Here is a 12,825-nt window from a genome sequence, read left to right on the forward strand (position 1 = left end):
GGATAATGAATTTTCTTTTTCGTCTCCTGAACATTTGACATTTGGTTCATTCGACAAACCAATCCTACAGCGACGATACAACAATCTATCTTCAATTTGATAGTCATGATACAATTTTTTTATGATTTTAATATCTACCTAGTTACCTATATCATATTTTAAATAGTATTTTCATAATCCGATAATCATAACTACCTACCTACTGGTTTATATAAATTGCCAAATTTCACGGAGGCATCCAACAAATTTATAAAGACTATTTATCTACAAAGTAAAATTGAGTATGATTAAAATATGCATTATGCTGTAAAACATAGAAAGAGCCTGCTTACACAACCTATTGCAATATTCATAATAGCGATCGGTGAGAATAAATTAGCACCAAAATTATTATCAACCTCAATTCGATTTTTTTCAAAACCTCACATTATCATTATTGTCTAGTGTTTAGTGTTCTTCAATCGGAGGATGCGTGCACATACAAACACCACTTTGGCCTACACCACTGAACACCGTATTTTACAATTTATTTTATAAAAATTGTTTACCAATTGCACCTATTCTGAGGCATGCAAGAAAAAGGGATAACACCACAGGAGCACACACCCAGGATTAGATAAATAAGGTCCTTTCCGATATTTAATAGGAGGTACATAGCTACTTTATGGAATGACCCAAAAATCATCACATAAATTGTTATGCAGGTAAGTACTAAGGTACTATCATTTAAATTCTGCCTGCAATGATTTAATGACCATAATAATAAAACAAAATAATCATGTGACAGGAAAAGCAAATGAATTTTGAAATTGTTCAAATCTGTAATACTTTATTTTATTCAAATTATGCATTTTTATCATCAATAGGTATATTCAAAATATTATACTACATGTCTTCACATGATTTTGTTTGATTTTAAAATAATTTACTATTTACATAATATTGTGTGCATAATTTGTGTAGGTACACACACACATAATATTTTTCAAAACTATTTTACCGATACAATATATTATAATTTATGACGATACTCAATATTTGACTAGTAATGCATCCTTATAATGAAATGAATATAGATTTCAATAATAACAAAATCAAGTTCAATACAAATTATTCACAATAATGTTTGTTGTTTCTAAGGTGTGATAATTCTATTAAAAATGCTACCTATTTATTTAATTAATGGCATAACCTGATCATTCGACATATTATTATTAATTATTTAGGTACTGAAATCAGTAGCCACAGTTACATGTAACATTGTATGTAGATAATGTATGTACATACTACGTTTATGTACATAATAATGGTGCATGTGCATGGGTAAAGTAAACCTAGTTTGGTTATATAGTACAAAGTAAATAATATTATTTTATCAGGCAAATGTAATACTTGACGTTTACATGTAACAAATGATTGCAAGTAGGAAGTGCTAATTGTTAGTTGATTATTAGTTGCACAAAACTGACTTGATAATGATTATTACACACAATTAATTTAAACAAACACTAACTTCATCATTGTGCACTGCATGATATTTAATTATAAATTAATACACACCCATGCTCATACAAAATTTCTAATAACGATGAATTAACATTAATCTTGTCTAATTGCTGCGTTTTCATTGACAAATATTTTTTTAAATGGGTTTGTGTCAGTATCCGTTTTCTTCATTATACTCTTCACAGAATAAATATTATTGTCTTTTAAATGAAAACTAGCATCGTCCTTAGGGATGAGGTCTTCAAAATATTCAAACAATTTTTCAATTTTAGATTTCAACAATGGTTCCGGATATACCTGTGAATTGTTATAACATTGTAATCACTAAAAATATTTTTTTATTATTTTCACAAATACTTACATGAAAGAGAAACAATACCTCCAAATATGTGAAAGTGTCCATAAATATTTTCCTTATATCATTTACTAATAAATCAATAGTATAATATGGTACATTTTGTATTTTATCAGAGACATCGGTAAAAGTGATTGGATTTTTGACCACAAAATAATAGTGAGGAGCCTAGAAGAACATACAAATTCATGTTAATTATTTTTCAATTCTTGACAATCTGACATTTTGATTTTCATTTGTTTCATACGTTAACAACAATACAAATGAAAAACTCATCTGTAGCTAATAAAAGGATAATATTCACATTTCCATACAAGGCTACACTCCCAACCGCAATGTAAGAAACGATGCATTCTTATTTATGGATAAATAATAATTCAAAACAATTGTTTTTCAATTCGTGTATGAGTCAGAGTATGGACCTAATTGGTTGAGCAAGTGGCTGACATCAATTTCTCGTAAAACAAAAACTGTTAATAGAAACCTCCACTCTGTGGAGGCCCATATGATCCTATCAGGATCGGACATGGTCGAAAGAAGAAAAGAAAAATAATAACTGAATTTCTTTTTAGTTTATTAGCGCTCTACATAAAGTTAAGATAAAAATGGCAACAGCATATCGTTTTATAATAAAATACCTACTTGGAATATGTCAAAATCGATCTTCATTTCCAACGAACGCTCCATTGTTAATATGGAATCTAGAATATTTTGCATTCTCCGTACTCCATCGCAAAACAAATCTTTTTTCTTTTTACCAAAATGCTTTGCTGTGGATATTTTATTTTTCTTTTTGAACTTCTTCACCATATCACTGGATCCGTATGCTTTATCAATAATACAATTCTGTTTACTCAATGGAATTCTTTGACATTGCTTTTCGAGCAGAGATTTGTTCATATTTAATTGATGAGAGTCATAAACTGCGGGCGTGTCATGTATATTCATATTATTTATCAATTCAGGAATAGATCCTTTCGCCGCCTCCCACTTCTCATCCATCTTGCATAACGGGACTATTTCACTGAATTTTACATCAAAATTATATGACGGTACATTATTTGAATTCATACTTTGAATACTGTTATGGATCTGTTCAATATGAGGAACATCAGATATCGTTGTGGACGCTGCGGTGTTAGTCATCGGCGTTAGATTTTGCAGCGGAGCCAGTTCCGAATTCAGGATGACCATTGTTTCTACGGTTTCCTGATCCTGATTCATGAGAAAACTTTTCATTTCTATCATCTTGATCGGGACATTATATCTGCCGGGCTGAATATACACTGTATCCGTTCCGCCTTTCATTTGAAACCCGCACGGCGACGGGGTCTCCATACTGTTTCCAGGAATCTGTCCATTGTAGTTATATGGAGTATTTGACCAATTACTTAAGACACTATCAGAATTAAAGTGACTCAACGTTTGTATCTGATGTTGAATTGTGGGGTCATTTAAACAATTTCTCCGTAGTTCGTATTTCATGTTATTAGTCGATCTGGCTTCTCTGTGTTCTTGATGACAGAGCATTTTATCCGGGGCAACAGTCACATCCGGAGTATTGTTTACCATCGAAATACCATTATTTTGATAAATCTGTCTGGTACTCATAGTACAAAATTCATTTTTACATATTGCCTTATTTTGATCATTTCTGCATTGTTGTTGAAATATAGCTTTTGAAGAATCACCCATTCCGTTGATCACTTTTGGTTCATTTTCATTTGACAGTTCTTTGTTTTCACACAGACTATTTACCGAGTTCGTTTGGTATAAAGTATTGCAGTTAATATGCGCCATTCCTCCGAAAGACGCCTTGATCGGAGATAAAGTATTCGTAACCGCCGGGTTGGTAGACCACTTAGCCGTCATCTGCATCTCGCGTGATATAAACGGAGCGGGCTGTCCGTAAACGTTATTCCATTGGGTTGACGGTTCATAGTATTGGGGGTAAGAAGAATGATTCGTGGGCGGTTTCGATTGAAGCTTGATTCTATTCTGAATCAATGTATAATTGACATTTTTCTTGAATGCCTGCTGTTCCGCCTTGAAGCCTTCATCCAAAGATTTAAATGTTCTATAAATATGATCCAGCATCTGCTTTGTAATGAATTGCCATTTGAGGAAGCATTGCTGTATTTGAGGGTTGTAGTATTTTTGTTCAATTTTTACGAAGCTCTCGTGCTTCTCGCACATGAGTTCTTTGATACCTTTCCATCCATCCAGTATTCTAACAAAGGCAAAAATAAAGTTCTTTATGACCCAAGGGACTCCCTGAGAATGCAATTGTGCGACAGCAGAGTCCGGTTGTTGGACATTGGATCTGGTTTTCTCGCAAATCGTTTGGATGTTTTTAAAGCACGGCCTGTATTTGTTGGTGACTGCAATATTTTCAGCAACAGAACACGCCTCTACGGCGAGATGAATTATTTGTAGAGGAATAGTTTCATCGTATACTTCAAAGTCACGTAACAGGCCACCGTGCCCGGTTTGGTCGGGAGCATTCGAAGTCTGTGATGTTTTATGATGCTGTTGTAAATTCTTTGGCGCTGTATTCAATTGTTGTCTTTCAGTCGCTTTGTTGAGGGTGAAATCAAAATGATTTACGTTCTCTTGTGATTTTGTTACGTCAGTCGAGGGAAAATCTGCAGTTATGTTGCATAACTCTGACACCATTCGCTCTCCAATTATCATGAAGTCTAAACTCGTCAATGAACTGGATCGTAACAGTCCCTTGGAGCTATCTTGACCGCCATTGTAATCAGTATTAGAGAAAACATCTTCATTACCCTCGAGTTGTGTATCTTCAATAGATATTTTGAATTGACTGTCCATACTCGGCTATATCCTTCCAATATCAATGACGTCCGCTACCGAATGCGTTTTCGGTGTACTTTTGGATAAACTGACTTGACCTTCATAGTCACCAATTTTACCCTAGAAATATATTCAATTAGATTGTCAAAAATAACTAGGTCAGGTAATTTAATTAATTATTAGCTTTGGCGCATCAGAATGGTTATAAGGCTACGTTTGAAAAGTGAGTATCTGTTTATGGATGGTGAAAACCTCATGCTAATAATTGAAGAAATGAAAGCATCAATAGTGCCAGCATTTGTCATTGGCAAATGACGCCCGGCGCCCCCCAACTTATTTGTGTAGGGTGATTCAATATTACTTCTGCTATCTACTATCTGCACTCTTTATGACTTATTTTTTAGTAGGTCCTTATCAGCGTTGCAACATCACGTTGTTTTTGACAGATACAGCATTTTTAATTGATATCTAACTTTCAAAAAGCACATCTGGCATATGGCATTAAATTTATCATAATTTTTTTTTCTAAGTTTAATAATATAAAAATTAATGGAACAAAACATATTTTAAGAGATGCCTCAATTTGGTGCATTAATTACTTTAATAATCCTTATTTATATGACATTATTTATGAAACAATAAATTCTTCTTCTTTTTATGTTCCCATGATGACTATGTTCAAAATTTTTGTTTTTTTTTTTATTTAATATCTACCAATTTTTCTAATTTTGAAAATTCTAGCATTTTTTTCATGCCATAAATGCAGTGATTTACGGGTACCCTTGAGTGTGTGCAGGATTTAGCATATTGTAGAATAAGATTTTACCAAATAGCGTCTGTACACATGCATGGATTTACTGGCGGCAATAGTGCTTATTTTAAATTATCATGACAATAACTGTTTACACATAAAAGTGCTGATTGTCTCTTTAATTCATTCTTTAAGAGTGAGCGAGACGCGATGTTGTCATTTTTTCACTATGTTCTATTGCGCAGGCGTAGATCGAAAAAAATTTACTATCACATAACAATTCAGAAGCTTCCAAACTTGTTTGATTCATGCATGCAATCTTGCCAACTGCAGGATAATACATGTTTACCCATACATTTTCTTACTTTCAACAGTAAATTCATGCATGTGTAAACGGGGTAGGTTTGATTTGATGTGTTCATAGTTTTAACATTTCGGGGCCTTTAACCTATCAGTATTAGACAGTACCTATGCAACCATTGAGGTTTGGTATTGCTATCATGCAAATAAGTTAATACTGAAAGTAGAGGATCTCCACTGCAGCGAACAAAATTAAAACACCATTTGGACCCACGCTGACAAGGGACCCCAAATTAACAAAAAAATATTAAGCAAAAGTGGTGATTCCGTAAATATTAATTATGTTCTCCAAAGTATTTCAAAATGGCAGACCTTTAGATGATACCTATACTCGAAACAATAGAAGAAAGAATACAAAACTTTAAATTACATACTGACTTACATTAATTAATAAATTTGAAAAATGTGGTTTTTCATATTTTTAGCCATTTTTAGGTAGGTAGTTAAATACTGTAGATTAGGAGCGTCCTCAAAAATAATCGATAAGGTACTATGAAAATAATAATACCAGTACGTGGTAGCGAAGAACTAGGTGCCGATAAGAGTGAAAGAAGCTAGGGGAGGCCGACATACAGTAGTGGATCAACCCTGGCAGAAGATGATGATGATGTATTGTACATTAAAGCCAAACCTCACTCGCCTCGCACCACATTTCTCCGCCAAATGGACGGGTGACAACACCAAGCTGGTGTCAATACCTACTAATCATTGTACTTGAATATTGCATAGGTTACGTTCCGGAATACCACACCATACTGTTTCATCGACCATCTGCTAAGAGGTAATTAGTTACAATACCCTAAGTAGGTGACAACACGTATTCAATTGTATGTAAACACACAGAATCCCTGCAAGTAAAAGTCACCGCTCGAGTTAGATTTTATTAAAATTGTACTTAGACTTATAAATAGACGTTGCCAAACAGCTGAAATGGAGATGGGCGGGGCACATTGCTCGTCGAAAGGACGGCCGCTGGACAAATGCCGTCATCCAATGGTACCCAAAGGGCACGAAACGGCCACAGGGTCGCCCTAAAAGCCGCTGGATAAAGTTCGGCGGAAATACGTGGCAGCGAACGACACAGGACCGAGAATGTTGGAGGAAACTTTCGTTAAATCATCCCCTACTCAAATACCTCGCGCTCGGCTCATCAACTTGGCGAACTCCCCGAGCAAAAATGTTACAAATAAAATATAAATGGAGTTTGGAGTGTGGCGCAAAACACCACATACTGAAGACGATAAGTGAAACGACAAATAATTTTCAACAATAGGTGGGACGAAATTTCGCATTCGTCGCCAATCGAAGAGCGGTAGTCGAGGTGTGAGCACGTCAATTTGTTTTGTGATGGCGTCGGAGGAATATATTCTTATATCGTGTAAAGATGACTAAAAAACGTTACGCATGTACTCGAAAAAGAAAACATGTCAATGAATATATTATTATTATTACTAATATAACAATAAACATAACATTAAATGGACGCATGTTGAATTTGTATGACAAATTATGTTTTGTTCATTATCATATTGTCATTTGCACAACAATCCGCGCGTCGCATAGTCACGATCTTTTTAGACCATGCCTCGGCTGAAGTATTATAGCCTTTAAGAACTGATCTGAATTGATAGGTTACCTACTCTAATCTTTGAACATCTGATTATAAAAAGCATACCAATCCGTTTCCTTCCGCTGTTTACTGCGATATTACTGAATGTTCAAAATAAATACAGAAAAATAATTATCTGTTCGGCAAAATAAGAAAATCTCTACTACTAATGCCACACGTGCATAGCACCGCGTTGATTTAGGCAGTTAGTTCAGGCAAATGTCCTACAAATAAATAAAAACTTAAATATTATAACAGTAATCTAGTAATTACCTCCACGATAGCCGCGCGGCTTAAAGCGTCGGCCTATAGCGTCGTGGGTCCCAGGTTCGAATCTCCTGGGTCTGACAAGTACACATATTGTTTTTCAATTTGTGTATGAGTCAGAGTATGGACCTAATAGGTTGAGCAAGTGGCTGACATCCATTTCTCGTAAAAACAAAATCTGTTAATACAAACCTCCACTCTGTGGAGGCCCATATGATCTTATTAGATCGGACGTCTGGTAACATTATCACAGATTACGGTGTAGTAACCGACTCTGGCTCACCCTGCAACATTACCAGAAGAACGATCTACGTGCAGTAGATCTGAGATGGCTAAAGGCGCCGGACATGGCGCTGGACCAGGGGTAATGGCACTACCTTGTGCTTGCCCTATGTAACAGCAAAATTATTGAGTATAATCTTTATAAAGTGTAAGTACATTTATTAATAATCTGTTGGTCCTATTTTATTTTCGCATAACATTGTAGATTCTAGAAGAAGGAAATGTAAAACTCAAAGACGGGTACTGACAGGAAACAGCTGTTATATGAATTATTTCAACGACCATTATTACTAAAAAATACATAAAATACAATCTTACCTTTTAAAATTATCCTGGGTGAATTATTTACGATTTTTCAGTAGTTGGAAAATATCTATATAACTTATACCAACTACGAAAGATAAAATGAGATATTTATTATATATTATTTACGATTTTTCAGTAGTTGGAAAATATCTATATAACTTATACCAACTACGAAAGATAAAATGAGATATTTATTATATATTTGCGTCCATCAATAGTGAAAAATCGTTTAATTAAAAGCATAGAATGCAATTATTCCAGTCTTACAAAATAATGAATCTTGATATCCAAGCAAAAAATTGAACTTCGAATTGTTTTTTTGTTTTTTATTCGAATAATATTTTTTTATATTATTTGAGGCTGTGTTATACATATTTTTGTAGACAGCCACATTACTAGGCATGTAGGTAGGTACTTAACAAAAATTGATAGAGATATAACTACTCGTAAGTTTACTATAAAACAATAAAATTCATGCTTCATTAGCTGCTATAGTTCCACAAGTAAATAATAATATAGGGTCTAGAACGATTTGGCGCCGGACAACTGGACGCCACGCAATTCGAAATTAAATAAACGTTAGATACTTATTGGTACTAAAAAAATATATTTAATATTATTATTTATATTTAAATTATTATATTATGATTTAATAGTTGGTGAGAATTTAAATATGCACACGTAAATAATGATTTAATCGTGCATATGTTTAAGTTCCAACGAAAAAAGAGTTTTTTTTATTTTATGTAAAGCCTTAGGCATGGTAATTCTCAATGCGCAATAAAAAAAAACATTATGTTAAGAGTAAAATGAATTAAAACTACTAAGTAGTAGATAGAAACTGATTAAAAATGTGTCTACGACAGTGCGGCGTCCAATTGACCTGGCGTCCAGTTGTCCCATTCCCATAATATCTACTGACCATTTTTCAATAAAATGTTACCATTAGTTGGTAATAAAATTGGCTATATAAGCACACTATATGAAAATCGTTATTAATATGACTTGTGGAAAACGCAAGAGGTACCCACCCTATACCATCATGGTGATTAAGCTTCTTGAACCATTAAATTTAAAACAAAATCTATAATTATTAGTATTCATAGACATTACTTAAGTTATGATATCATGATATGGCAGCCCCTTCTTATTAACTGAAACTGAAACTCGATATTACCTCTTTTTCTTCTTCTGTATAAAGCTTTAAGTTTTTAAATGTAATGCTTCAAATACTTATGTGCCACAGTTGCCGATGATGGTGGTCTTTCCAGTGAACTTGGGTGCGGCGGGGCTGCGTTCAATTTTGAGTCGCATGGAGGTGAAGGCTGTATTTTGTGAGGACCAAATGTTGTTTGTTCAACGCGTGCGTGCTACCTGTGCTCCTGTATGGCTGTGAGTTTCAAAGGTCTCGGCTTTTGAGCTTTGAGAATCGATGTCTTCGCCGAATCTTAGGGGTATATTGGTGCGACCGCATTACAAACACTCGAGTTCGTGAGCCGGACACGGCAACCTTTAGTGATTGAAGTAATCACGAAGAGACGCTTCACATGGCTTGACATGCGTTCTGGAAGAGTGCGACACTTAATACGCTTGTGGCACAGCGATCTACGTGCTACAAGTCTGGCATGGCTGGAGGCGCGAGAGTTTGCGATGGACCGACAGAAGTGGTGCGAACTTGTACTTGCACTATACAATATTATACCTCAGTGCTGGAACGTGACAGGGTTAAAAAAAGAAGAAAGTGTCTATGGTCACCCCTTAGACACCACGTGGCGCCTACGAGAATCGCGAAGTATTATTGCATATAACCAAGTCATTCAACCGACGTATACCTACACCCTGTGGATGGTACTTCGTGGCCTTTCAGTTAGTCGGTGTGAACAAAACGAGTGCCAAGTTGACTCCCTTGATGTATCCCCATCCCCAGTACATGTCCAAGCCAAGTCCAACGTCTCTTCTTTATCTTAGATTTGATGAGAGACTTCATGGATCACCAACTAATTAAAACTTTTATTATTACACATTTTTTATGATTATATTTACCATTAAAGCGTAGTTTAATAAGTCCCTTCGAAAGTCTCGAAAAGATTTCTTAATAATTCGTAGTTTTGATACAGGTATTTTGTATTAATTATTTTCAAAAAAATACTAAGAATAAATGTCATTCAGCCAGCAGTGACGTCTCGTGGGAGGCAGATCATGCTTTGCATAGGGGCGGCACAATTATAAAGGGGGCGCATGAAGGAACAAATACATTTAATATAGGTATTTTGTATTAATTATTTTCAAAAAAATGCTTAGACTAAATGTCAGTCAGCCAGCAGTGACGTCCTGTGGAAGGCAGATCATGCTTTTCATAGGGGTGGCACTTTATAAAGGGGGCGAATGAAGGAAAAATATTACAATTTATGAGAGCAATGGAGGTTTTCAATGAATCAGACGATGCGATCGCTTAATTATAAATTATCGACATCTAAGTTTTATTCATAAAAAATCCGGACAAAATATTAATATATAAGTAGTATTATATTATAATTTATAATATTCATTGCAATACATATTATAATAGCGGTTTATCGTACAGAGAAAATTTACAGATGGGTGCCTCCAGACCTGTCAGCGCCATAAACCTTCACTCAGAGAATAGGTTTCATGGAAACGATCTAGTTCTCAGTAGGTAAATGTTATATTATGTTGATTTAAAGATTTTGGTGTAGGTATTTGTCTGTGATAGCGGAAAATAAATAATAACATAGATAAGTTGGTAGGTACCGAACAAATTTTCAGACAATTTGAAACTAAAAATTAAGGGGTCGATATTCTCTAAGCGCGGCCCTTTGCAGAGGGACTTCACTTACCAGCATCACCGTATAATATAGTCTGCAATAAGGATTGTAGTTAGTGGCCTTTCAGGATGTCGGAATCTGGCTGGCGTGAAAAACAGGCAATCGCTTCTTCACTCTCAGTACAAAGAGAGGCTGCATGATCCCTTGTCTTACCTCTCCATATAAACATATTATTATCTTAATTATACCACTCATGTTTAAATATTAAAATTCATACCTATGCATTTTATGGGCAACTCGTGTACACCTGAATATGAGTTGCCCATCTCCAAAAATCATCTTGTGCAGTTTTGACCAAAAATGAACTGAAGATGCAATTTCATTCCTTATTCAAAGTGGCACACACCATGTTCTGTAAACATTTCCAAAACTAGTCTTTTGCAGTCAATATAACGGTTGAAAAACATCATCCAATTTCAAAATGCATCTTGTCCGTCTTGCGGCAATTTTCAAATATCATCTTTTCCATTGTTTCCAATTCCAATTTCCAGCTTTCGCTCAATACGGGAAAGTATGTCGTGTCCCGTAAAACTTTCAAGGTTTGATTGCAAAAGCTCTACAGTAAACATATTAAAATCACCCGCTCAATGACCTAAGAAAAAATAGTTATTTTTCTATGTAGATGTTCCATACTTGTTTTTTTGTGAATATCTCAAAACCTCAGAGTAATGATAGGTATATAGAGAGTGCATATTTTTCGGCTAAATGAAGCCGTGTTTCTTGCGTATAACGCACATCAGAACCTCGATTTTATTCTTATCAACTTAATTATAGAACGTTATACCATCGTGTTGTTTCTTTGTTCGGCTACCAAATTTAAACACAACATTGTTAACAATTTTTTCTACAAAAATAACTGAAAATAATTACCACTAACTTTATAATTAATACAAAAACAATAAATTTCAGCAACACGTACTCGTAGTTTTTAAATGAACGTAATCGGTCTAATCCATTTTTACCGAAGACGTTTTGAAAAAAATATTTACTTCAGCCGTAGAAATTCTATCTTACTCTAACGCAGTGTTTCCAAACTTTCGACATCTGTGTGTCCCTTCAATAATTTTCGTAACACTGAGTCCCCTAGTCAAAAAAAAATGCATAAGTATACTAAGTATACATAAGTATAAATATAAGTACCTAAGTACTTTAATAACAATCAAAATATATTTATTTTTTCCTTTTTTAGTACCTACCTACATAAACAAAATAATAAAAAACGAAAAATAAAATTCATTCATAATAAAATATAGGTATATAAAAGATATAATTATAAATAACATTCAATATAATCCATGAGAAGGATGAAATTGTTTATGTTGAGACAGATCATCATAATTTGGTTCCCTGGCTGTTAATTTTAATCTGAGATGCGGTTCCACATCCAAAAGCATGTTACTTTTTTTTGACTCAATGTCTACAAATGGTGAAAAAGCAACTTCACACAATGAAGTTGGAAAAGGCAAGATGAATTTCAGGATTTTCTCTGTTAAAACTGGATACACGTGTTGCATTTGCAACCAAAATGATGTTAAAGTACACTCCTTATATTTATTTTTCAAGAATCCGTCTGCAGCTAATTGCTCTTCTTCCGCATGCGATAAACCTTCTAGCATGGATGTTGTATTGATGTCGTATCAATGCTTGTTGCACCAGGCGCAGCCAAAGCCCGGTGCAGCGCGTACCCCCGTACAAACTCTTCCCGTACCCCAGGGGGTACGCGTAC

The sequence above is a fragment of the Rhyacophila brunnea genome, unplaced genomic scaffold (assembly GCF_057557595.1).
Source record: "Rhyacophila brunnea isolate RB1 unplaced genomic scaffold, BYU_Rbru_1.0 scaffold_3, whole genome shotgun sequence".
NCBI lineage: Eukaryota > Metazoa > Arthropoda > Insecta > Trichoptera > Rhyacophilidae > Rhyacophila > Rhyacophila brunnea.